A 25,173-nucleotide genomic window follows, 5' to 3' on the forward strand; every position below is an offset into this window, starting at 1 on the left:
TCCCGATGGCCTACTTCCACGGATGAACCGAAAGGACACCAGGTACAAAGGACTGCCTCTGTGACGGCTGGGAACTAGCATAAGCAAACCCTACTCTAAAGCACCTCCCGTGTGCCCAAGTACTGCGTGCGGAGCTAGGGATTAAAAACTAAGTAGAATGAAGTAAAAAGAGGTGGGAAGAAGTCTAGGATCATGGTCGGCAGGGACACAAGTGTTTCCAGAAGGAGAGACTGATTAACCAGGCTGGTGGCCTGCTTTGTCCTTTGACCAGCGCTCACCCGTTTTCCTAATGCCCCTGCTACCTCTTCCAGACACACACAACCCCGGCCTTGAAGGGTCCGCTGAACTTTCATCTTTTCCATGACAGTTTTTCTCAAGGCCAACTCAGCCTGTTTCTCGCTTTGCTCTCAACCTAAAAGCACTTCTGCATGCCACCCACGTGGCACCAAGTCACTCACGGCCACGGCCTCTGCTTCCCTGTCGGGGAACCGCACGGGCGGGGGCTGTGCAGCCCCCACGCAGGTCTCAGCGCCACATGGGGCACGGGGGTGGTCGACGAGTGTCTGTGGAACGAGCGTATGTCTAAATACAAAGATAGTATTTATCACAAAGAAAACATTCAGCGTTTGTCTGGAAACAGGTCAACAGGGGATCGGTTCGGTTTCCCACAGGGTCTAGATAAATAATAAATCTGGTTCGGAAAAGGACCCTCAGGCACGTGCAGAGCAGGAATCACACTGAAAATGAAGTGTGGCCACGGCATTCGCTTATTTGCCGGGTAACGAACCAGGGTTGAGAGTCTGTCCGCTAGCCCTGCCCTGTTAGGTATTTTCACTCACACCACCTCGTTCTCTTCCCTGCTGTCCTGCTGTGGGCACTCGCAGCACTGCTCTCCGACGGGAACCAGTGTGGCAAAGTGAACCTCACGGAAGCCAAGGGACTCACCCACCGTTACCCACTTAGCACGTCAGCGCGTGGCAAGGCTTACAGTCAAACGTAGGACCACCGGAGTCCACGTCCGACCTATTTTCCTGTACAACACGGCTCCCTTCCTCACACTCTTATTCCTACTTTTTCCACCTCAGCTGCCTTACAAAATCTGCCTTTCAAGACTGTTGGGGAAAATACTCAAGAGAAGCACAAACGAAGTGTTTACTGCACCACACGTTAAGAACTGATCACGTTACCATCCTGTTTTCAAACTTGCAACGGTTTCTGTCCCCTTGCCCGGCCACTGCCCACAAGAGGCGAGGTGAATGGCGGATGCTACAGGACATCTGGCGGTGGTGACTTCTGGATTTAAAACACACTGCAGCCAGGGGCACCCGCATGGCTCAGTCGGGCAGCCGGCTCTTGATTGTGGCTCAGGTCACGACTTCATGGTTCATGAGATTGAGCCCCGTGTCAGGCTCTTTGCCGACAGCTTGGAGCCTGCTTGGGATTCTCTCTCCTTCTCTCTCTGCCCCAACCCTTGCTCCTTCTCTCTCTCTCTCCTTCCCTCCCTCTCAAAAACAAACAAACATTTAAATACACTGCAGCCAAAAGCAGCAGTTCCAAGGCTGATTTGCCAAAGGGCAGCCAACAAGTAACCTCCGGGCCTAAAAAATGGAGTCAAGTCCAAACTCCCATAAAGCACTCAAGGCCCTTCACAGTCCATCTCCACAAGTCCCGTGTGGCCTCAGTCCCTGCCACACTCCCAGGAGGCGCCAGGCTCCAAGTCCCAGAGACGCCCAACACGCACACCCATGTGGTTCTCCCTTTCCCTGGAATGCCCTACCCACCTTCCCTCCTGCACCGACTTCTCCTCTTTCCCTCCCTGTATCTGCTCCACACCCCCGGGCACAGTCAGACCCCACTCACCCACAAAATGTGGCACCTCGACCTCACCCCTTCCTTCATGACCTCCCTTCATGACCACAGTGACTAATTTCAGACCAATTTCCCTTCAGTAGATGGCAAGCCCCTAGAGGGTGATGGGTCCCTTTCCCTTTCCTGTGCTTATCAGGCACAGTTCCCGGAGCAAAGCAGAGTCTCAAAAACTGTTACTGAATGTTGACAAAACAGTGGGTACCGGATAAGCCCTAAAGAACTGTGTTTGCTGTTGCAGGTACAAAAATGTCACCCTGCCCCTGCAAAGGCTTCCAAGTCCTGTGAATACGTTCTGATAGAAGGCAGAGGAGAATTAACATAGCACATGGAATTCAGGTTCTCATCAGCTGACCTTAAAATAGGGAGATTATCCTGGCTCATCCAGTAGGAAGGCCCCATATAATCACAAGGGTCCTTAAATGTCGAAGAGGAAGGGCAGGAGGGAGGGCAGAGTGATGCAGTGGGAGGAGGACTGGTTGCTCTGGAGACAGAGGAGGGAGCTGAGGATGCAGTTGGCCTCTACAAGCTGGGAAAGGTAAGGAGACAGATTCTCCCTTGAGTCTCTCCAAGAAAGAACGCTGCCCTGCCCAACCGTGATTCCAACGTACAAAGTCCCGTCTTGGACCTCAGACGACAAAACCATAAGATAATACATTCTTGTTGCTTTAAGTCACCGGGTTTATGGTAAATTGTTACAACAGCAGTAAGAAACTAATACAATGTGTCCTAATTTAAGCTGCTATAACAAAATACCACAGGCTGCGTGGCTTAAACGACAACACGGTCTCACGGTATTGGGGGCTGGGAAGTCCTGGATCAAGGTACCAGCAGACGTGGTCTGGTGAGAGCCCTCTTCCCACGGCGCAGAGAGCTGCCTTCTTAACGCACCCTCACGTGGTGGGGAGGTGTCATTGCCAAAGACAGCTTATTATATTTCAACAATTCTATTATGGCTCTTGTATTTTCAAATTTGCAGGGGTGTGAGCACTTGTACGCTTTGAATTGTGAATGTTTCCACATCTAGCGGTAACTTTAAAAGAATCACTTATGTGTGTGTCCAAAGAGAACGCCCCTCACTTTTAAAAGGAGAAAGGCCATTCCAGTGTCAAGTTTGACAAGGAAATCGGAGTAAAATGGAAATTTTATTTCCCCATAAAGATCTAAACTAGTGTCGATCTCTTAGTCTTGGTATCACTGAACGACATGGAGGGGGTGAGGAAGAGTCTCGGGAGAAGGAACAGGTCACTGGAAAGGTCTCTGTGGGACCAGGTGAGTGACAAACGCAAGGGCTGAAAACAGGGAGTATTCTGGGGGCTGAACCATGTTGTGGGGCACATCACAGCCTTGGGCAGGTGAGGGACGCCCCATCTTCACAGCTCTGTGCCTTCGTGACTGTCCTTGCTCTGCCTAGAACGACTCTTTTCACCCCAACCCCATGCCACCAGAAGAATCCCTGCTCGTCCTTCCAGGTTGCACTTAAATGTCACCTCCTCCGTGAAGCCTTCCTGACCACCTTTCTTAGTATGTTACAGATACCTGTTAGCACTGCCCATTGAACATAACAAGTATTTATCTGTGACCCCCCACTAGACTTCAACTGAGCCCCGTGAGGTCAGGATCTATGCCCTGTTCACTTTTGTATCTCCAGTAGAGAATAAATGTCGGAAAAGGAAAAGGGCGGGGGGGGGGGGTTGTGGGGGGCTGGAAATCCAACAGAAAGAGCTTCAAGATCTGAGAAGTCCTGACGTACGAGTTGGGTCAAAAAGGTATCAGACCTGTCACAAGATTGTACCTACACAACCGAGTGAACCAACAAAGAAAGAGGAGCACACCGGCCGTCTGTGTGTGTTTCTCCTAGAGTCAGCACGTGCGCCCAGAGGGGGCAGCGCGGGCACTAAGGTCCGAGGATGCACAACCTAGCACGCTTCACAGGAGCCGGTCTGCTCTCACCAAGCCCGTCACCTTCCAGCTGACTGACGGCCGGCCCACCACGGAAGGAAGAGTTTTTATGCCCACCGGCTGTGGCTTGACTACACTGCTACATTATATGAGAAGCGTCCACTGTCTCTAACGTAAAACATAGTTTAAAATGAGACGTGAACTGCAGGCTGAGAGAGAAAAGGAATGCAGGAGGTATTCAATATCTGAAGCATTATGATTCACTTCCCTGTTTTTAAAATCCTTCTCTTTTAGAGAAATACACTGAAAATTTACCAATCAAATAGGACACCTGGGATTTGCTTCAAAACCACATGGAGAAGAGGGGAGCATCAGACGAAGCAGGACGGGCCGCGGGCCGGTAAGAGTTGAGGATGGGCACACGTGTACCTGCGACTTCGTCATCCATCCTGTCTGCTTCAGGGAGTATCTGAAATCTCCCTTGATAAAAAAACATTTTGAAACATCTCCCATTTAGCGCTTTCTTCCCTCAACACTTTTAGTCATTCTGTGTGCAGATTTTCTGCTGTCCACGCTTGAACCAACAACTCAATTCCACACACAATCTCTACCGGCTTTATTTCCAAGTACTTGCAATCTTTGCTTAGAACTCCACTTATCAGGGTGGACGCCCCTTTCACAATCCAAAACCGTCACCAAGAAAAGACGGTGTACCAGGCTTTTCCCAGAGCTCTTCCCATTCCCAGAGCTGCGTGCACTGGCTCACCTCATTCTCCCAGGCGTGACCACAGGGGACAGCATCACGCCTCTTCTACAGGTCACAACACGGAGTCAGAGACGGGACAGACCACGTGCTGAGGGACACCTCGGGGTGAAGTCTGGCTGGAGCCCTGGCGTTCTAAGTATCAGGCTGGCGTTCTCAGCCTCCAAGTTAAAGCACACATGGTGGACAGGTCACAACTGCAGTTTTCCAGCACAGTATCCACAAAGGGATGACTGGGAACCGAGAAGAGCATCCGAGCGAGTAACGTCCAGCTGTTCCTTTCTTCTCATATCCCGTGTTCAGCAAAGCACCACACACGTGACTACAGCCGACGGCGACCGTCACTCACTGAGCACCAGCCATGTGCAGCAGGCAGTGCAGAAACTGCTTGGCACGGGCTGCCCTTTACTCTCCCCAGAGCAGCCGGATGAGTTAGACATGACCCCCGTTCCCATTTAAGCAACATGAAAACTGAGGCCATGCAAGGTTACAAGGCTAGTAAGACGCAGAACAGGGTGGGGGGGGGGGGGTGGCACCTGGGTGGCTCAGTCGGTTAAGCATCTGACTCTTGCTTTCAGCTCAGGTTGTGATCTCACGGTTCCTGGGTTTGAGTCCCGTGTCAGGCTCTGCACTGACAGTGCGAAGCCTGCTTGGGATTCTGTCTCTCATCTCCCTGCCCCTCCCCAACTCACACTCTCTCTTAAAATAAATAAATAAGGGGCGCCTGGGTGGCGCAGTCGGTTGAGCGTCCGACTTCAGCCAGGTCACGATCTCGCGGTCCGTGAGTTCGAGCCCCGCGTCGGGCTCTGGGCTGATGGCTCAGAGCCTGGAGCCTGTTTCCGATTCTGTGTCTCCCTCTCTCTCTGCCCCTCCCCCGTTCATGCTCTGTCTCTCTCTGTCCCAAAAATAAATAAACGTTGAAAAAAAAAAATTAAAAAAAAAAAAAAATAAATAAATAAATAAACTTAAAAAAAAAAAAAGACACAGAACTGACACTGATCACAGGTCTCTGTGACCCAAAGGCGAAGTCACTTATCCTGTATTATTCTGTCAAAAGACTACTAATATTTAACTTAATGAAGTTTGACATCCTTCTTCCCAGTAACAGAAGCTGGGTTTCGTGTGAGAGTATTTGTGTACAATGTTCATCTTAAAAAACGTGTTGAACTACAGCGGATACAGAAAGATCTGCAAGAAAAGCTTCCACACACGGCGCTCGTTTTAAAAGTCACCTATATGTTACAGTAGGAATATTCACATATCGGAAGAGAATGTTGCCACTGGCTCCAGCCGTCTCCTCCCAGGTCGGCTGCTGGGTCTCGCGTTCTGCGACACGGCAGGCTTGGAGTTGGCAAGGCCACCTGGATGTCGGGGGGAAGGCCCACAGCCATGAGCAAGGAAACAGGGCGGTCAGGAAGAACAGCAGTGTTCCTGATGCTCAGCTCATCCTGATCTTCCTTCAATCCTTAAACAGCCTCAAAATATGGCTTAAACGAACAATGAAGGCAATTTCCCCAGCAGCTTTTCTTCCCTGCGTTTGAGTTCCCCTGCAGCCACCTTTAGCCCTGGGCGGACATGGGCAGAGGAGCCGACTCTGGGCACATGACTGCGGGTCTGGGTGGAGCAGAGCGGGCAAGAGAGAGAAGGGCAGGAAACCCAGGGGGTTTGGCAGAGACTCCTGGGTTCTGACCTCTGCTTTGCCACCCCCTGCTGAAGGAGACCCTGCTCCCCCACTCCTGAGGCTTCAGGTGCAGGGAGACTTCAGTGGGACCAATATCCTGGCCTCAGAGGGAAGAGGAGCCACTTAACTGGTTTATGATTTGGAGAAAGGAGAATGGGCATGCTCGGCTCCTTCTCGCCCTCTCCGTTTTTCCCATCAGCCAGCCAGCCAGCCAGCAGAGGGGGGATATTCTGACCCAAGCTTCCCCCATATTTCACTACAAACCTAAAGCCAGGCTCCCTGTGTGGATTTTCATGTTCTAACTCCTGTATTTCTCTTTCAGGTGGTTCCAAAATTGGGCTGAGAAGAAAGGGGTGCTTTTATAGGCTCCCCTAAACTCTTAACCTTTGCCAACTGAAGTTTTGAGCAAGTCGCTTAATCTCCCTGGGCTTCACTACAAAGAGAGGGTGGTGAATGCAATTTTCAGAAAACAGCAGTAGCACGAGCTACCTGCCAGCTTTTACCAGTGTCAATACCACGCGCCCATTATCTCATTTGCTCCCGACGGCCCTGTGGGTAGGCTCCATTATAATCCCAGGTCACAGATGAGAGGACATGGAGGGTACACATCCCATGTAAGTGGTTCAAAACCAATGGGAGACTGTGACTCCCAAAGCAAGTGCTCTCCAAGTCCACCCAAAAGATGACCCCGCCGTCCCATCCGAGCACGGCAGGTCTGTGGGGCTTGCTTTTACCACGAGTGTAGAAGAAGTACCCAAAGCTGAGCCGAGCTGTTCCGGTTCAAGGCCTGGTCTCCAGCTATGGGACAGCACAAAGCTAACAGCCACACTCCAGGGTCGGCCAGGATCTGGCCTCTTTAGGGAGTTGATACTTAATCAAACAAGTGATTTGAACTGCATTCTGAAACTACAGGTATTCATGTGACCCGTTCCTTTCTTTCTCTGAACATAAATTCACTTTTAAGTGGCTATATTTAAATAAGACTAATTCCCAAAATCATCAAGACGTTGAAATTCTCTATAACCCATCTACCATAAAAAGTGTGCTTCCTAATCCAGATGCATTTGACAAGGGGAAAAAAAAAGACTGTCACATCACCTGTCCTTGTACATACAAGGTTTTACCAGGAGGGACCAAACTAAACCCCTAACATCCCAGCGTGCACACCAATGAAATCCTGTGAGGTACACAGGATTGTACCTGGGTGAGCCTGGTGTATTCTGGGTGAGCCTGGGCCGCAGACATGGATGGCTTCCCACAAGCATATTGTTGAGCCCGGAGGGGAAAGCAAGGTCACCCAAAGCACATACTGCATGATGCACTTATGGAAAAGATACGAAATCATACCTAAGGTTGTACACATACACAGAGAGGAAGTCGGAACACTGTTCTTCAAAATACTGATGGTTGTCTGGGTGGTGAGATTTGGAGATTTTGCTTTTTTCTTAAACCCTTTTTGTACTTTAACATTTTTCTATAATCAGCATGTATAATCTTTGCAGCCAGACAAAAAATACTTCTGGACAAAAAGGCAAATCTTCCCACATACTTCCTGACAAAGTGCGCAGGGACTCCCCATTACCGACAAATCAGGCCTGATTCCTTAGGCCCGAGGCCCTGGGTGTCCCTCTCCCTGTGGACATCTCCAGATTCGAAGCCCACCGCCCACCCGATCCCAGTCTTCTTGCCCCAAGCCCTCTGCTCAAGTCTGATGCCTCCTAAAAGCCTTCTCTGCCACTCCCAGGCCAGGTCAAGGCCCTCTCCTGCACGTACGTGGATCTCTTTCAGAGACGTTAGCATCTTGTGAAATGTTTTCGGGTCTACCTGACGTAAGCTGCTCAGGCGCACGCCTAGCCCAACGCGGTTCCCCGAGGGTGATTCCGTGTTCCGAACCAAACCCATCTTCTACCCCTTTCAACAACTAAGAGTAGGGTTCAACCCCGTAGCGCGGCGGCTCATACTTCCCGTTATCCACTAGATGGCGACCCAAGTCTTACAGCCGTAGTACTAACAGGAAGGAACTCTAAAACACATCACCACGTTTTCCCAAAGGCTTTTAAAATTTCTCTGGTTCTTTGTTTTTTGATCTAGAATCAAAGCATTATCAAAGGTTAACTGTTCTGTGCAGGCCAAAGCTGAGACGCCATTGTTTGGAAATCTACACGTGCGCTCGGATGAGCCCAAGTCGACGACGTGCAAAGACCGTGCTGGAGGCAGGTTGGGCACAAAGGGAGCTCCAGGGGCAGGAGCATGGCTGCCATCTGCCATCCCAGGCAGCAGGCCCAGCTCTGTCTGGGTGGGTCGCCCACAGAACAGTCCTGCGAGCCGCTCCTTCCCGGGGACTTTGTAAATTACCCAAAGCGAGATACACCGTAAAACAAAAAGCCTGGTACAAAACGGTGGGATTCTTCTCAAAGGATGGCTGCCTTTTAACTGGGGAGAGTTCAAAGCGGTCACAAGTGTCCTTTGCTGGTCACAGCAGTGGTTTGACTTGCAAGCCACCCCCCACACTCCCCCCCCACCCCCCCCCCCCACGCTAGGAATTCTGTTCTGCTGGCACTCACAACACTTCCAACAAAGACCTGATTGATTATGAAACACTAAGTACCGATTTGCATAATTTGCCTCTGCAAGAAACAACCATTGTTCAAGATTAAAGAGACTCCAGTAGGTCCCTCTGGCATATTGTAAAAAGTTCCCTGTAACACAAAATCATTATTTTTGTTTCATTCAATCAGTGGACACAGCTTGCTGTTCAGTTTAGTATGCAGCCAAAGGCACAGCCAGAACCACCGTTGTGTAAGTGTTTGCCAACTACTGATAAGCTAACATGATTTTTCACAAGGACTGTGTTCCCAAGTTTAATTTGGAGGCCCACTAACTAAATCTGAATCCACTCCCTTCAGCCATAATTGAAAATGCATCGATACCAATTACAGCTACAAGTTCAGAACCAAGGCGCCTCTGGAGCATGGCGACCCTGCTGCAGTCACGCTGTGGGTCCCTGTGCCAGAGAGGCTCCCCGCTGACTTGTCACCCACAAAAGAGCCTGGCAACGCCACAGAAATTCCACTGGTGCCAGGTCGCAGCAGCTGGTCTGTGAAGGGACTGCATACATGAAGTGGCCCTTTCTTGCTTCCTTCTTTTCTTCGGCAACTGTTTGGGAAGCAAGCACCACGGGCTGGGCCCCTCCCAGCACTTCCCCCTAATTTCTATTGCATGACACCACCCTTGGATGAATGCAGGGTACTGAGGGGTGACAGTCACCGCGGAAGTGCTGGCCACTCTCTACCCGTCCTCACAAACTCCTGAGGAAGCTCCCTGCCCCTGCCCCTGCCCTTCTCCAAGGAACCAGCAGTCTCCCTCTGCTTCCTGGGACCCCACGCTCTCTCCCTCTCTCCGGGTTCTCTTCTTAAGCCTCTGGCAAACTTTTCTTTGCCTTCATTCATCGCTTCCTCTGCCTTTGCTAACCCGTGAACCTTACTCAGGCTAGACTCACTCACTCCCACCCCCAGCTTTATTTACCATCTACAGAACACTCCCACCCAGCCTCTGCCCTGCTCCTGTGTTCCAGGTGAGCGCATCCAACCTCTCCTGCGGTCCGCTGGTGCCTCAAGGGCAACATGGAGTGTTAATTATCCAACCACTCACATTCAACCCTCCTGGCCACTCGGTCCCTTCTGGTCCCCTTCCTGTTCCCGCAAGGAGAAGGAGCCTCTCTCTTGCTTCCTCAAGATAGAAAGTCTCAGGGCTGCCCTCTTTTCTACCCCACAAATTAAACTGGTCAGGCAGGCCTATCCATTCAACTTGTTCAACATCCGCCAAAGGAACTGAACCGCTGGCCACCCTCTCCTCGGCACTTCCCGCACCACCACCCCCACATTCCAGAGGCGAAAGCCTTTCCCTGAAGCAGCCTCCTCTTCTGCCTCCGCACTTTGGCACCTACGGTTCCCTCTGCCTGGAATGTCTTCTTTCTCATCTGTCTTCTACTCAAACGTGCTGGGCCCAAGGAGGAATTAACATGGCATTCTGGGTTCGCTCCCACTTTCTCTGCAAAAAGCCTTCCTTGAGGCATGCTGTATCTGTTAGTTGGACGTTATATACATTACATACACTGTATATGCATGTATAAATATATACTTGTAAACATACAAATGTTAGCTCCATAGATAAAGTGCTGTGTATCCCCAGTCTGGTAACTTCCTTAGAAGACACAAGGCGATTGTGACCTACAGAAAACTGTCTTCAGTAGCTAAATAATCTATGCTGGATATTTGCTAAGAACCAGTGCCACCCTGGACTGTCGTTTCCAGAATTCAGCATGTGTTGACACACAGACAGACAGACACGTGGGGAGTGGGAGAATGAGAAAGTGTGCACGAAAGATGAGAGAGACTGGTGTTCCTAGTTCTACTGTCGGTCCTGAGTAGCAGACGGGAGGGATGGTTAAACAAGGAGACCAGGATGATTAACATTTGTTGGGATGAATTTGGCGGCCCAACTTCCCATATTAGCAGCCTGAAAAGTACCGCTTCTGATAAATATTAAGCTTCTATCCCTTTAAGAAATTTAGAAGCCAAGAAAAGAAAAAGAAAAAGAAAATAAAATCTTAGGTTCTTAGTGTTAGCGAGATCATCGAAGAACTCAGGACCTAATGTCGAAACGTGAAGAGCCCATACAACGTTGAATGACCCACGGGGCTCAATGCAACTTTCACTTGTAAACAGGTCTCGGACCTCTTCAACCTCAAGCGGCAGCAGCAGCTTAGCACGTGCTCAGCCTTTCCCCCCTCACTCCTCTGGCCCCAACCTTCTCTCTCCAGCTCCTTATCTTCTCGATCACACCTTAATCTAATTAGACATTCTCATCCTCACTCTTCTGGCGCCCCAAACTGCACTCACTTGGCATTGCTAGAACATTCCCATTTCCAAACTGTCCACTCCCGGCCGGTCTGGCTTTGCTCTGTGCCTCGCGTGTGCTACGTGATACACAGAGCGCGAAACAGGTAAATCTCTCCTCTCTTCCTGGATTCTCAAGACCAGAAGGGGCCTGGCAGACGCTTACCGCTTTGATGGTGGGGGGCTCACCATCTCTCCCAGGTCGCCCGTTCTAGTTGGAACAGTACAAAGTTTTTTGTCCCTCTGAGTCGCGTTCAGCTCGTGGGGCCCCCCTCCACTCCCTACGTGAGTCTTCTCTCTTCTCTAAGCTAAACGTAGTCAAGACACTCAAGCTTTCTTTAGTCTCCTCTGAATGCTGCAAATTACGGGCCTCAAAACTCAAATGCAGTTCACAGAACGGACTTGATATTCTGTGTGTCAGCAGGAAATGCAGGGGAAAGCAGAAACATCACCTCCCTTATTCTAGCCTTTAGGTTTCTATTAATGCCACTGAAGAGTGTACTCACTTTCATGTCACTGGGTCAGGACGACTTAATAGCTAACATTATTTGTTTCACGACTGGTGCTGCTAACCTCCACCTTCACTATATTCCTATTTTCCCCTGGCTTCCTGTTATTTGCCACTTGACCATTCTGCCATTAAAGACACCTGTAATTAAAAATAATTTTAAAAATGGGATGAAAATGGGGCTGGAAAAGCATGGAATTATCATAGTCCCCTCCAGCTCCCTGAGCTGGACAACCAGCTCAACCAGTCACACATGCCCCAATAGTCCAAATCCTCAGTCCATTAAAAAATATCATGGAGACCTTGTTAAGTGCCTTCTGAAAGCAGATCTCCTCACCTACCTGCCTAGCAACTGACACTAATGAGGCTGGGGGGAGGGGGGGCGCGGGGAGCAGTATGGCTCCTGCTTTGTAAGCCAGTGCTGGTTAATCATCACTACTTTCTTCTCTGTGTGCCTGGAAACCTTTCTTTTATTTGTTCCCTTGACAAATATGTAAGACCCAGAACGGGCCAGGCACAGTAAGAAAGGAGGTAATAAAGAAGAGAGGGAGGGAGGGAGGACGACGAACACAGGAGGGGTTCCAACCCAAGGTTCCTACATGACCTCACGCTGCTTTTCAGATCCCCTCCAAGCCCTGTCTGGTCCGGAGATTATGCACAGAGCACGTATTCAGAGACTGTGTGCGTACAATGCGTGCAGAGAAACTGAATGTGTAGAGCTGGGATTTTGTGTGTGCAGACACCGTGCGTGCAGAGACTGTGTGTGGAACGTGTGCAGACAGACCTGCGTGCAGAGACAGTGCGTGCAGGGTGCACGGTTGCTGCGCTGCTCCCAGTCCCGGTAATTCAAGCACAGACTCTACAGAGGTGAGTCCTCATCCAGCTCTGACGCTGGCCATACACGGTCTTGCTGCGCTTATGTTACTTCTCGGGCCCTGACCTCCGTACAAACGAGAGAAGGACTCCGAAGGCCACCACAAGCCATCGACGAAAGTAATGTCCGTGGAGGGTCTGACACCGCGTCTGGCACGTAGCACCTGCCCAAACATTTGAGTTTTCTTCCCCTGCTTCCCCTCCATCCCTGCTTGAGCCCCACCCACGAGGCCAGGCCGGTGTGCACTGGGGACCGCGTGGGGCAGCGAAGGGAAGGCGAGCTGTAGAGACCTGGGCCACGCTAAACGGCTATGGCCTCTCACCAAGGAGTGTGGGAAGTTGCAGAGTCAGAAGAAGAAAAAAGCTGGACTTGGTGCAAACCCAGCACAATCGGAGGACTAGTAACTAACACTTACTGGGTGTGTGCTCTGTGCCAGGCACCAGGCTCGGAGCTTGAGACACACATACTGACTTGCTTAACCCTCATACCACCGCTCGGGGTGGGGGGGGCTGCCCCCCTGTGAAAGAAAGAGAAAGAAACTGAGGCCCAGAGAGAAGCCACACACACTGCTCGTGGCTCCACAAAAGGTCGCTGACGTAGCACAACGCGGTCCCAGACAGTCTGGCCGCAGAGCCAACGAGAACCGCCTCCATGGTGATGGGCGGCCCCCACAGCCTCCGCGGGCAGGAGCAAAGGCAGCCAAGGGGACACAGGGCAAAGAGCAAAGGGCAGTGGCAGAGGCCACCCGACCCAGGGTCCGTTCCACGAGGGCGGGGCATCTGGAGAAGCCTTTCTGGAAAGCAGCTCAGGGGCAGCTCACCTGGGCACAACCCGCTCGGGAAAAGGGCTGAACTTGGCCTCGTGCCGCCGTCCCTCGGGACTCTGGCCCCCTCCACGTCCAGCTTAACACTAGTGCACGAGGTGAAAAGCACATGACACCTACACGACACAAAAGGCCACACCGGGTTCGGACACACCTTCTCCCACCAAGTCCCCCCAGAGTCAGAAGGGATTGCTGAGTCCTCAGCTGTGCATCAGAGGAAGTGACTGGTTTGAGCTCAGGGGCCACGAAGAGAGCGCAAACTGGATGCTAGATGCTAGAATCACAGGCGGTGAGCGAGACACCCGTACGAAAAGAGGCCCGGCCAGGGAGCCAGCCCCCTCACCCTCAGCCCTCGCCAGCCGGGTGCGGAGCGGACGACGGGCACCGCTGAAACGGCGTTTCTGTCCTGGCAAGCACTCAGCTTCCTGTCAGTCCTGTGTCCTGGCGGGATGCGCCTCCAGTGTCCCTCCCCTGTACCCCAACACACTCTCCTCCGCATCTTTCCTCCTTTTTCTCAGTGCAGGTGCTCTCTTCCAAAGAGCTGTCTCCAGACTCGCCGCACGCTTTCCCCGCCACCTCCGTTCACACCTGCACCCCACAGGCCGCCCGTGCCCATTCGGCTCCTTTGGAGAACACAGAGTGCTTCTGGGCAGGTGTGCTGGACGGGCAGGGTGGGGGACCCCGCTCCCGAGCCAGCTCTAGGACCTCAGGGTCACTGCTTTGGGCCTCGGTTCCTCACCCACACGCTGCGAAGGTTAGACGACAACGTCCTTTTGGCTCAAACACGGAGATACCTTTTGGTGCTCGATCAACTTCGAAGTTCCTTATGACCGAACCCTGCTGGCTTCTTTTCAATCCTTTTATGCTTTCCTGGGTGCTCAGCAGGAGTCTAAGGGCATATGTAACTTGGGATCCTCATTCATTAGGGTTATTGTTATTTCTGGCTCAGGGATTTCAGCCATAGAACCTTGGAAAGTCTGGTCATAAGAAATTAGGAACATTTAGGTAAAATAGAAACAAAAGAGGTACCTGGCTTGTACGTATCCTAAATGTTGCTGGGTAAACTTGCAACAAAAATGGTGACGACACACATGTAATGCCTGCTATTAGAGAAGAGCTATCAGGACTTTGTGCAAAGGATGCCACCTGACCTTCATCAGAACCCTGTGTGGGGGGGGGGACCACTATTATTCCCTCTCTCTAGAGGGGTGGGGCAAAATAATGGGCTCAAGGTCTCCATCGGAAGTGGGAGAGCCGTACTCCTACCTCTCCTGGCTCTCACTGTGCCCTTCAGAACTTTGACAAGAGGATAAGAGGAAAACGCACTCCGTTTATATTTTAGTTCCTCAAATTAAAACCCCAACCCTATCTCTAAAATTATTCAGATAGCTTACAAAACAAACTGTGAAATTCAAATTTGAGTTTCATTTTCTAGGCAGGGGGGTTATATTCTTAACTTCTTGAGCCGCCTTCCAGAAAGAATCATGAAATATTTTATGGCTCCTTACCTTTCTCAAGGGCACAGACGCCTCGGAGACTCTGGCAGAAGCTGTGTATCTGATCTCTTCCCTTAAGGAAATAAATATTCCCACAGGCACAAAACCATTTTCTGCTTTCCATTCTGAGAGTCAGAGGAACTCGGTTAAGGAACTCGGAACCACAGGAACTCAGGTCAAGAACCTCTGGTGTTGAAACACGGTTCAACCAACAGACACAAGCACGGAGGGTACAAGCTTTCTGCAGACTTCTGGGCGGAAGGCAGCATTTCAGCTCGGCGCCCAGAGACAGCAGCCGGCCGCCCGTCTGCGGAGTCGTCAGCATGAGAACGCTGACCAGTCACACCGAGGGGTGGGTGGAGAAGCGCGGGCCCCAGGGCCTCCAGGGCCGGGGACGGACCACGGGCACGACGGCCACCACATGCCCGCCTTACAACGTGTCATCAGCGTCCTAAACGTTTGGTGTTTACCACGTGTCAGGCGCCGTGTGAAGCCCTTGCATTTGCGTAACAGAGGGAAACGGCCGAGGAAACCGAGGCACAGAGTCGTCGAGGAACCTGCCCAAGGTCCTACCGCCAGCAAGGTGAAAAGCCGAGGTCCGTGTTCCAAAAGACACTCCAAAGCCTCCGCTCTTAACTTCGTCGGCCTGCGCCCCCAAACTCGGGCCCTTCGACGTGAACACCTGAGCTGAGGACCAGAGGAGAGCTTCCAGGGAGCCCTTCACCGCCTGCCCCACGCCAAACTCACCGAGACGGAGCAGGCTGCTTTGCTTATCAGCAGCTCCAAAAGCCCGTGCTAAATGTCTTCTAAAGCCGGCCAGTCCATGCTAGAAAATACTAAGCACGTAAAACACACCTCCACTCCACGGCGGTGCCTTCCGTATCCCAGGAATACGTTCGCTCCTTTTTGCGGTGAAAATTAAAAGGTTTTTTTTTAAAAGCGTGTGTCCAAGAAGAACTGCGTCAGATTCGTTTTGGATTCCCAAAGCCTGGCAGGGTTCCTAGCTCCGCAAATGCTGCTGAATCAGTGATATATTTTATCAAGAATGTGTCATTCTAAAATACACATGAAGGAACAGCTGTTCCTAAAACAGGTGGTTACGATGTATTAAAGGTTTAAAAAACTACGGAGTTTTCTCACACGGGTTTTGCAAATGTCTCAGTGTATACCAAAGGCACACTCCCCGTGTAACAAGCAGCCAACGACTGCACACAGCTGGTAATCAAAGCAACCCTCCCTGCGTAAGGTGAACAGATTAGCAAGGGCATCAAGTGTGTGGCCACAAACAAGTTCTAGCCCAAAGGCAGCTTTCTTTTTAAATTTTTTAATTTATTTTGAGACAGAGAGAGACAGAGCATCAGCAGGGGAGGGGCAGAGAGAGAGGGAGACACAGAATCCGAAGCAGGCTCCAGGCTCCGAGCTGTCGGCACGGAGCCCGACGCGGGGCTTGAACTCATGGACCGCGAGATCATGACCTGAGCCGAAGTCCGCCGCTTAACCGACTGAGCCACCCAGGTGCCCCGCCCAAAGGTAGATTCTTACTAGGAAGGTTAAATAAATGCACTCAAAAACAGGAAATGCTGCCCTACTGACATTTTTTAAACCATCTTTTTATTTGAATTATAGTATCAACCATAAGAAGGAAACGTTTGCGAGGATGACAAGGACCGGCACGTACACCTACAGGAGTGGGAAGACCGCACATAAAACTGACATCCCACCAGCTGCTCCCACTCTCATTCTCCTGGGATCCTAGCCCTGGGTAGAAATTAGGAGCCGGGAACAACACAAATCCCCTCACTCGCAAGCCCCGGGCACAGGCTAGTTCTCCCAATCTTCCACCCATGGCAGCAAGTACCGTTCCCATCCACCAGGTGGTGCCCTGCACCACACTGTTCTTCCACAAACCGTACAGGACATCAAAATGACAACAGCCTGGTTTTAAGATGATTTGTCTCTTGAGGATATACATTTGGTTTAAGTTTCCACTGCAGAGTTAGAGTTCTTAAGATAGGTCATGCAGATCAATTGCTCCTGTAATCTGAAACTCAAAAGAGCAAGTAATATCTAAACAAGGGGAAGGGGTGGCCCTGAGCTTATAAGGTTCTCTAAAAGCCAGGAGACAGTCAGCCTGGCTACTTCTAATCTCATCATCAAAACTGCTACCTCGTCCAGTTTCTGCTTCACATCAGCAAGAAGAGTGAAACCAACGACGGGCAGTACAAAGGGAGAACACGCATTCAACTTCCATACCACCTGATGGAGGCCGATAATTTACATTCAACAGAAAACACTGCTTGATAAGACTCAAGTCCCAAAAGTGGAAGAGCTTTGCTTCACTAAAACATGTATTTTTCTCTGCTGGCAAAAACAAAAGCAAAGGACTCAGTGTGCATTTTATCATGAAGGTCTGAGAAAGACGGCTTGGTAACAAGACACCAGCCTCTCCTCCAAAGTCATCTTTCAACGGAGTGAATGGGAATAAAACGCAAAGCGTGCTGGCCTCAAGCAGGAATACAAACGTCCAAGTTCCGAGCACAGTCCAGGCGTTGTTTCATCGTTCCCTGTCCTCCAAGAAAATACAGATCCCTTTCCTTCATTACGATCTCCTTTGGAATGAATAAGTACTTCCGTACATGTGCAAAAAAAAAAAAAAAAGGGCAGAAAATATCATTTCAAGGAATGTCACAAAACATCCCAACATCCTCTGCTTGAAAAAAACGAAAATAAGATTGACTGGTTTCTCGGATTTAGAACAAAACTAAAAATCTCTAACTGCTAAGTTTTATAAAATAGGGACTAGCCTGATAAAAATTGATTCTTACATAAGTGTTCAAAATGGCATAAAATAATTAGTTGCTAATAAATCATTTGCCAGAGAAAAATCTGTGTATAAAATAAACTAGAAAAGTAATGGTTAGATCCCGAGCTATATGTTACATACAGATCTTGATTTTGAGACTCAAAGCCTCTCTCTTCATCCTGCTTTTAAGATGTGCCGTTTTACTTAGACACAAAAATTTTTAAGCCTTATATTCGAATATTATATTCAGAACTCAGTGTGAATGCTTTAACAGTAAAACCAGTATATACAATTTAAATCTCTCTTAATGGTTTTTATCATCAGGTAAAAGCATCTGAAACACCACTATGTAAAAATTTCCTTTCTTATCATGGAAACAAACTTCAGTGAAAGCCACATGTCAATCTGTAAGCAATAAAATTGTCATCAAACGTAACACTGTCCACCCAAACACATATATACACACTTTTAAGGGACCCATGTGGCAGTGTCCTGAAGAAAAGGAAAGTAAAACTTTACAACGTTCAAGGAATCTTTCAAAAACTCTATAGTATATGTTAGTCGATATCTGATGATCACTATTTCAAAAGCGCCTGGATGTAATAATTAGTAAAGTGATATCCTTCTACACTTACAGTGTCCTTACAGTAAAAAGTGAACAAATTTCCCCAAGAATTGGAGTGTAAGCAACTAAAATTAAAATGTCAATTTGCAGTTGTGAGGGTAATGCCATAACAAGGAGATTTAAAACATATTTTAGATTAAGGCTTTTAAATATTATTTTTATTTATTTATACTCTATGATTGTGGTCTATTTCAATCATCAAACCAACCAAAAACTTTTTCCTCCTTGCAAAATTAAGAATCTCACTATCTGCTAAAATTTAATGCTTATTTTGTAAAAACTTGTTTACATTTTCCTGGCAAACAAGTATGCATTTTGTTTTTTAAATGGAGTCTATAAATAAATATATAATTCCTCTGCCTATAGTTGGAAAGAGGCACCCTTTGGGATTCCTATAGCAATCACTAAGGCTCTTAAAAGAATTGTTAAACTTCATCCATATTGAAAAACTCACGTTTAACCCTTATTTTCAGTTACAGCCAAAGTCTTTGTTCCAGATCCACAGAAATGGACACCCCTCTCACTGCAGTGTGTTTTAGAAGAAAACATGATTAAATGTCACATCTGACTTTCACAGATCCCCAATTTGCTTCTTGCATGTTTATTATCAAACTCTAATCATGACTTTCACAAACTTATTTATACTTTCACACAAACTTCCAAAGTTTTCCCAACTTAAATAAAAACCCACAAAAACTGTGGGAAATGTTTCGCTTGAAAGATAAAAGTAAACTGGTCCAAATGTACATTTGCAATAATCAGTGTTTACTTTCATTGCTCACACAGCTTACAGCACTTTCAGTATCTGCATTCAACTTAATTTTCTCCTCTCTTAAAAAAAAAAAAAAAAAAAAAGGAGGGAAAGTAGTTTTCTTTCTCCCCGTTTTGCTCTTAAAATATAAACTCATTTAATGCAAAGCATTCCTGAATCAGGCATGTTTTAAACTACAAGCATATCTAGTCTCAACAGCATTCATGTTACATACAAAATGCCACTTCTTTCAAAACTTCAGTCTGAGTATTTTGTGAATCTAATTTTACTTTTCCTAATAAACAGAAGACGTTTTACTACACAAGACCCAATTACAACTTTAGTAAATGAAAATAGCAAAACAAACAAACAGATACTACAGTACTAAAGTAGGAAAGAGGGTCTTAATTCATTTACTTAAAAAGTTGGGGATTTGCACTTCCATAGATGTTGCACTACGTTTATTAAAATACGACGTACTTTGAGCCTAGAAACAATTTATCAGTTAACAGTTATCTACTCAGACAGAAAGTATACTCTGAGTAAGTAAAACACTAGAAACCATTTATGCTGTCCTTGTTCAGAGCTGCTTAGAAAACTGGGCTATGTACTTTTAAAATAATCATTAAAAACAGTCTCAACAGTCTAACTGTGATATAGTTAATCCACAGTCAACTGATGCCATCTAATTCTAGAGACAGAAATCTGTCTCTCAAAGGGGATCTAAGAATACCCATGTTTGTAATACAGTAACGTGTGTTAAAGGTAATAAAATGACAAGGAAATATTTCCTAATAGAATGAATATATTTTAAAGTTTGTATGACTGGCAACAGAAAAGACTTTTTTACTATTTAAAAAAAAAAAAAAAGTCTCCTGACAAGAGATTCTGGGTTTGAAGTATGCCACACCCCAGTTCCCAGGCCACGAATCCCAGTTCATTTTTTAAAATGAGGTCTATTTCCTGTAATTTTAGATATTTTAGAGTACAATTATTTTACATTTTTATGATGCCTTTGGGGTATCATTACAAATATTTTTATGTGTTTAAACTTAGGAAAGTAAAATTAAGTAATAGCTTCTCTTAAAAAGAGCTGTCAACTCTCTCCTGAACAAAAATCTTTGTTTTAAAGCAATCTAGAGATTTATATCCCTAGTAACCATAGAAATTAATCTTAAGCTTTAGAAAAAAATTGCATAAAATGCTCCTTATTTAATTAAAATCAGAGCTCTGCTCTTTAGAAATAAGGACCCTCTTTTGAACAGAAAGAACTCTCTCCACAGAGTAGAATTGTTTTAAGTCAAGGTAGCATTCTTTGTGATAAAGTAATCAAACACATGTTTAATTGACTCTTGAATTTGTGTGCACACGAAGTTAAACACTTTGTTGGAAAGGATTTGCTCCGGGAAAACACTCACCGAACACTTCTGGTAAGAAAAGAAAGTGAAACACACAGGATCCAAACCGTGTTTGCACATTATCTAAGCGGTATAAAAAGAGCAAAGAATTTAACAGTAACAATGAGGAGAACCACTCCCAGCAGAACTCACTTTGTTTCCACTAGGAAACTGGAAATACTATTCACTGTGCCTTAATACGAAGACCCATCAACACATCAGAACTCAGACTTCATCCCGTGATGACTATCACTTTCTACTTCAAGCACTAAAACAGACATATTCTGAATTCTCCTCTCCCCATCTGACTCTGAAGTTTCGCTCAGATTTAGAAACCAGTGGGGGATGTCTGGGGAGGGGGCAGCGTTCTCCCCAGCCACTCTCTTCCCCAGCAGCCTGACAGAATGTGTGCATCTGAGGGACAGTCAAGATAAGCCCCTCAAACGTTTGTAAGATGTCAAAGTTTTCAAGGCTTATGAAACTCAGGTTCCGAAGAAATCTGGTGAACTTTCACGAGACTTAAATTTCACAGCTTCAGGTTTTTTCTGCATAATGAATATTTTTTAAAGTTAAGTCACATTCTGTTCCCACTATACTTTTTAAAACATGCTAATTTGAACTTTGCATTTTGGAAAAGTTGAGATAAACACAAAAAAGTTAAGAGCTCAGTGTAGAATCAGGAAACAAAGATAGTGATGGCCATGTCAAAAACCAATATTAAATATTTGCAAAGTGCTCGTACAGTATATCGTAAACACCAAGTAAAGTGCAAACTACAAATGTTCCTGCTTTCAGACCATCCAAGTCTTTGACGAGGTCTGGATAGGTGTTTCTCCATGAGAATTTAGGCTCTGCTAAGCCAGCTAAACAGTTATCTTCTCTAAGAAACCCGCTTTTTGGGAAACGACACAGGCATTTACCCCCACACTGTCCATAGCTAATTTCACAGTCCTCCAGAGGAAAAATTTCCCAAGGGTTTGAGCGAATCAAGACGTCTTGTATATGGGACAGAAAATGATAAGGAATTATAAATGATAAGGATAGGTAGTCTCCACCGTACCTGACTCCAGATTGTGGTCACCTTGGTGATTCTAAAAACTCTTTCAGGGGTGGGGGAGCGGGGATTGCTCTGGGCCGGGTAGGGGAGATGGGACACAGGAATCAGGAACTTTGATTCTGACATTAGGAAGCGGCACACCTTAGCGTCTTCATCGCAGACTGCACACGTCCCTAGCAAGCAGGCCCCAAATTCGACATACATGTTACATGTCAATGAACTGGTTCACTTTTCATTCAAATTCGAGTAATCACCAAGGGCAGAAATCTACAAACCTATTCTCAAGTATCGGAAGAAAATGATGTTTAGTCGTAAAATAATCTCAGAGCATAATGCCGTTTTTGAAGCTTTAACAACATGATGCTTAGTAGAAACAAAATGCCAGTGTCTACTTGAGTTGCGATACCTTCCTTTCCCCTCTGCTCTTCACCACAGACAAGCAAGACCTTATGAGATAACAACACCGTTTTCACAGCAAACACAAGAACCGGAAAGAGGTTCGTGGGCTTTTCACCACGGTTCTGTCGGTATTTTCTTGGTGCCTCTCTCTCTCCTGTAGGAAAAACTGACAAGGTAAACATAAACTCCTTCTCCTACTTCCTTAACCCCATGTCTCATGGTGGCTTCCTTTAGGACTTTACCTAACAGGCGAAAGTGTGCCTTGGGGGTCAGTCAGATATTCCAGGCCCGAAGTGTTTTTCCGAAAGGTTACAGAACATAGACTGTGACGAAGTAAAAAGTAGCAACAATCAAGGCAACAGAAAGCGTCTGTTAACCAACTGCTCGTCCGCGTCCACGTATACGTATAGAAGAGGCGTGCGTGCGTCTGGGCTCACACTGTGCTCCTGGTCAAGTCACTTCTTCCTGCTTCGTTTCCTTGCTTGTAAAAGGACGAGACTGCATTCCCTGATCCCTGAGGCCCATCTGAGCTCCAGAAACTCCATGACTTTCTGTATCTGACTGAAAACGAACAGTGTATTTTCAAGCAGTCTTTCACATCTCGGTTTCATGGGTAACTAGAATTTAATTTACGACGGAAAGAACAGAGCATTTATTTCCGACAACCTACTACGGGACAGAGCACACTCCGTATTTTCACAACAATATTACCACCCTTCCCATTTTATAGGTGAGAAAACTAAGGCTCAGATTAGCCCCAGATGCAAAATTACATGTGTCCAATGAACTATTCATGCTCTTTGCACACACACGGGCTCTCCCCTGATGCAGAATAACGATACACTGAATCACCGCTGAGAAACTGCCGATCCAGTGCTTGTGAGTGGGAGATGCCGTGCCGGGTGGGACGTACCATCCCTCCGTGCACCCCACTGTACACAGCTAAACCACAAAGTGGTCCGCCCTTAACCGCAACAGGTCATTAAACATCTACATCTGCCATGAAATCGGGGGAAAGGGGGAATGGTAGACTGGACAAACAGGGAGGGAGCGTGACCTTGGACCTCAGAAACAGGAAAAGAGGGTACAAGGTACTTCTCTCCCCGCTGGCCTCCTCTACGAGCTTCCAGAGGAGTTCAAACCAGAAGCAGGGCTGAGAACCACCGATGACGAGGGCACAGGAAAGAGGACTCTGGAGTCAGTCACTAGCTGTTTCCCAAATACTTAACCTATCTTTGCCTCAGTTTCTCCGTTTGTAAAATGGGAAAAACTAATAGCACATCCCTCACTGGGTGTGGGAAGATGAAATGGGTGTTTTCCACAAAGGGCTCAGAGAAATGCCTGGCACACAACAAGCACTATGCAAACAGACGAAGGCCTCGAATGCCCAGGAAAGGGCTTTCCGCAGGCCAACGGTGTTAAATGTTCTCTTACGCAGACGTGACAGATGACAGCCCTTCTTCTTTCTTGTGGTCTTTCTTCCCTGTATATTTAACTCTGTATTTAAATGCAAAAAATAAATGGTAACCTCATGCCAGTTCACCTCCAGCTTCCCCACCCGTGTGTGAATTTACAAGCAGGAAAAAACAATAATAAAGTTCATTTTTAGGGAAAGTAATCTGTTGAGTTACTGTAACAAGGAAGATTTTCTTTAAAGGAGGGTCTCACAGTACCCTAGCGGAAAGAATAGAACAAGTTAAAATGGATGGATGAAAGGGATCAAAACAAAATGACAGAGCACAGTGGTGCTACCTAAAAACTGCCCAAATCTGAAACACTGAGCTGGTGAACGAGAACACCAGTGACCATCACATTACGTCATTTTAAGAAATCCTGTAGACGAATTACATTTTTTTATCTTTATTTTTGAGAGAGAGAGAGAGAGAGAAAGTGGGGGAGCAACAGAGACAGAGGGAGAAGCAGAAGCAGGCTCCAGGCTCTGAGCTGTTGGCACAGAGCCCTACACGGGGCTCGAACTCGGGATCCACAAGTTCATGACCTGAGCCCAAGTGAGATGCTCGAACGACTAAACCACCCAGAAGCCCCGAATTACATCTCTCTAAATAAGCGTGCCTTCACCAAAACCTCTTTGTCATATGCACTTTCAAAAACAAGATTTCTTCCCCCCCACCTTTTTTTTCCGTTTCTTCTTTACATTCCCGAGACAAAGGTAAAGCAGATAGCGCTAAGATCCTCAATTTCAAAATGAAGACACGGAGAGTCAGAAGGCCTGCCCAAGGCCACCGCTGAGGTGAACCCCGATTTCTTAAACAGCAGCGCCAGCGGGGAGGTCAGGGGAAACGCAGCGGCCTGGGCAGCGAGGCGAAGCGGCGTCCAAAGCCCGCAGAGGCCTCTCCCCTCCGGGTCAGTCCCCGCGTGGGAACCCAGCGCGGGCAGATGCCGTGGCGAACGCTGCTGTGTCAGCGACGGGAGCCGGGGCTCGACCAGGAGGCCGGGTGCCGGAGGCCCCGTCGCTGCGCGCTGCTCCCTGCCGCCCACCGAGCTACGCCAGCCGATCGGCCGGCCGGGCCGGCAGTCTCTGCGGCCTGCGTGGCTCCTGGGCGCAGGCCCCTCCACTCATCCCGGCGGCCTCGCCCGTGGCGGGTGCTCGCTGCTGGCCCTGGGCAGCCTCGCCCGTCCCCGATCCAGGGTCCACGCTCCCACGCCGCCCACCGCGCTAGCCTGCGCTCTGGAGGAGGAGGAGGGGGGGAGGAGGGGGAGGAAGAGGGGGGGAGGAGGGGGAGGAAGAGGAGGAGGGGGAGGAGGAGGAGGAGGGGGGAGGGAGAGGAGGAGGGGGAGGGAGAAGAGGAGTGGGAGGAGGGGGAGGAAGAGGAGGAGGGGGAGGAGGAGGAGGAGGGGGAGGGAGAGGAGGAGGGGGAGGAGGGAGAGGAGGAGGGGGAGGAGGAGGAGGAGGGGGAGGAGGAGGAGGAGGGGGAGGAGGAGGAGGAGGGGGAAGAGGAGGAGGAGGGAGAGGGAGAGGAGGGGGAGGGAGAGGAGGAGTGGGAGGAGGAGGGGGAGGAGGAGGAGGAGGGGGAGGAGGAGGGGGAGGAGGAGGGGGAGGGGGAGGGAGAAGAGGAGGGGGAGGAGGAGGGGGAGGAGGAGGAGGAGGGGGAGGAAGAGGAGGAGGAGGAGGAGGGGGAGGAGGAGGAGGAGGGGGAGGAGGAGGAGGAGGGGGAAGAGGAGGAGGAGGGGGAGGGAGAGGGGGAGTGGGAGGAGGAGGGGGAGTGGGAGGAGGAGAGGGAGGAGGAGGAGGAGGGGGAGGAAGAGGAGGAGGGGGAGGAGGAGGGGGAGGAGGAGGGGGAGGAGGAGGGGGAGCCGGGCCTGGGAGAA

The 25,173-nt window shown here is 48.6% G+C and overlaps 1 protein-coding gene across 5 annotated transcripts in view; it reads right to left on the reverse strand.

Annotated features, from left to right (window-relative positions):
* Positions 1–25,173, reverse strand: part of STX18 (syntaxin 18) — a 123,113-nt gene that overhangs the window by 52,079 nt on the left and 45,861 nt on the right. The window lies entirely within an intron of this gene.

The sequence above is a fragment of the Leopardus geoffroyi genome, chromosome B1 (genome assembly GCF_018350155.1).
Source record: "Leopardus geoffroyi isolate Oge1 chromosome B1, O.geoffroyi_Oge1_pat1.0, whole genome shotgun sequence".
NCBI lineage: Eukaryota > Metazoa > Chordata > Mammalia > Carnivora > Felidae > Leopardus > Leopardus geoffroyi.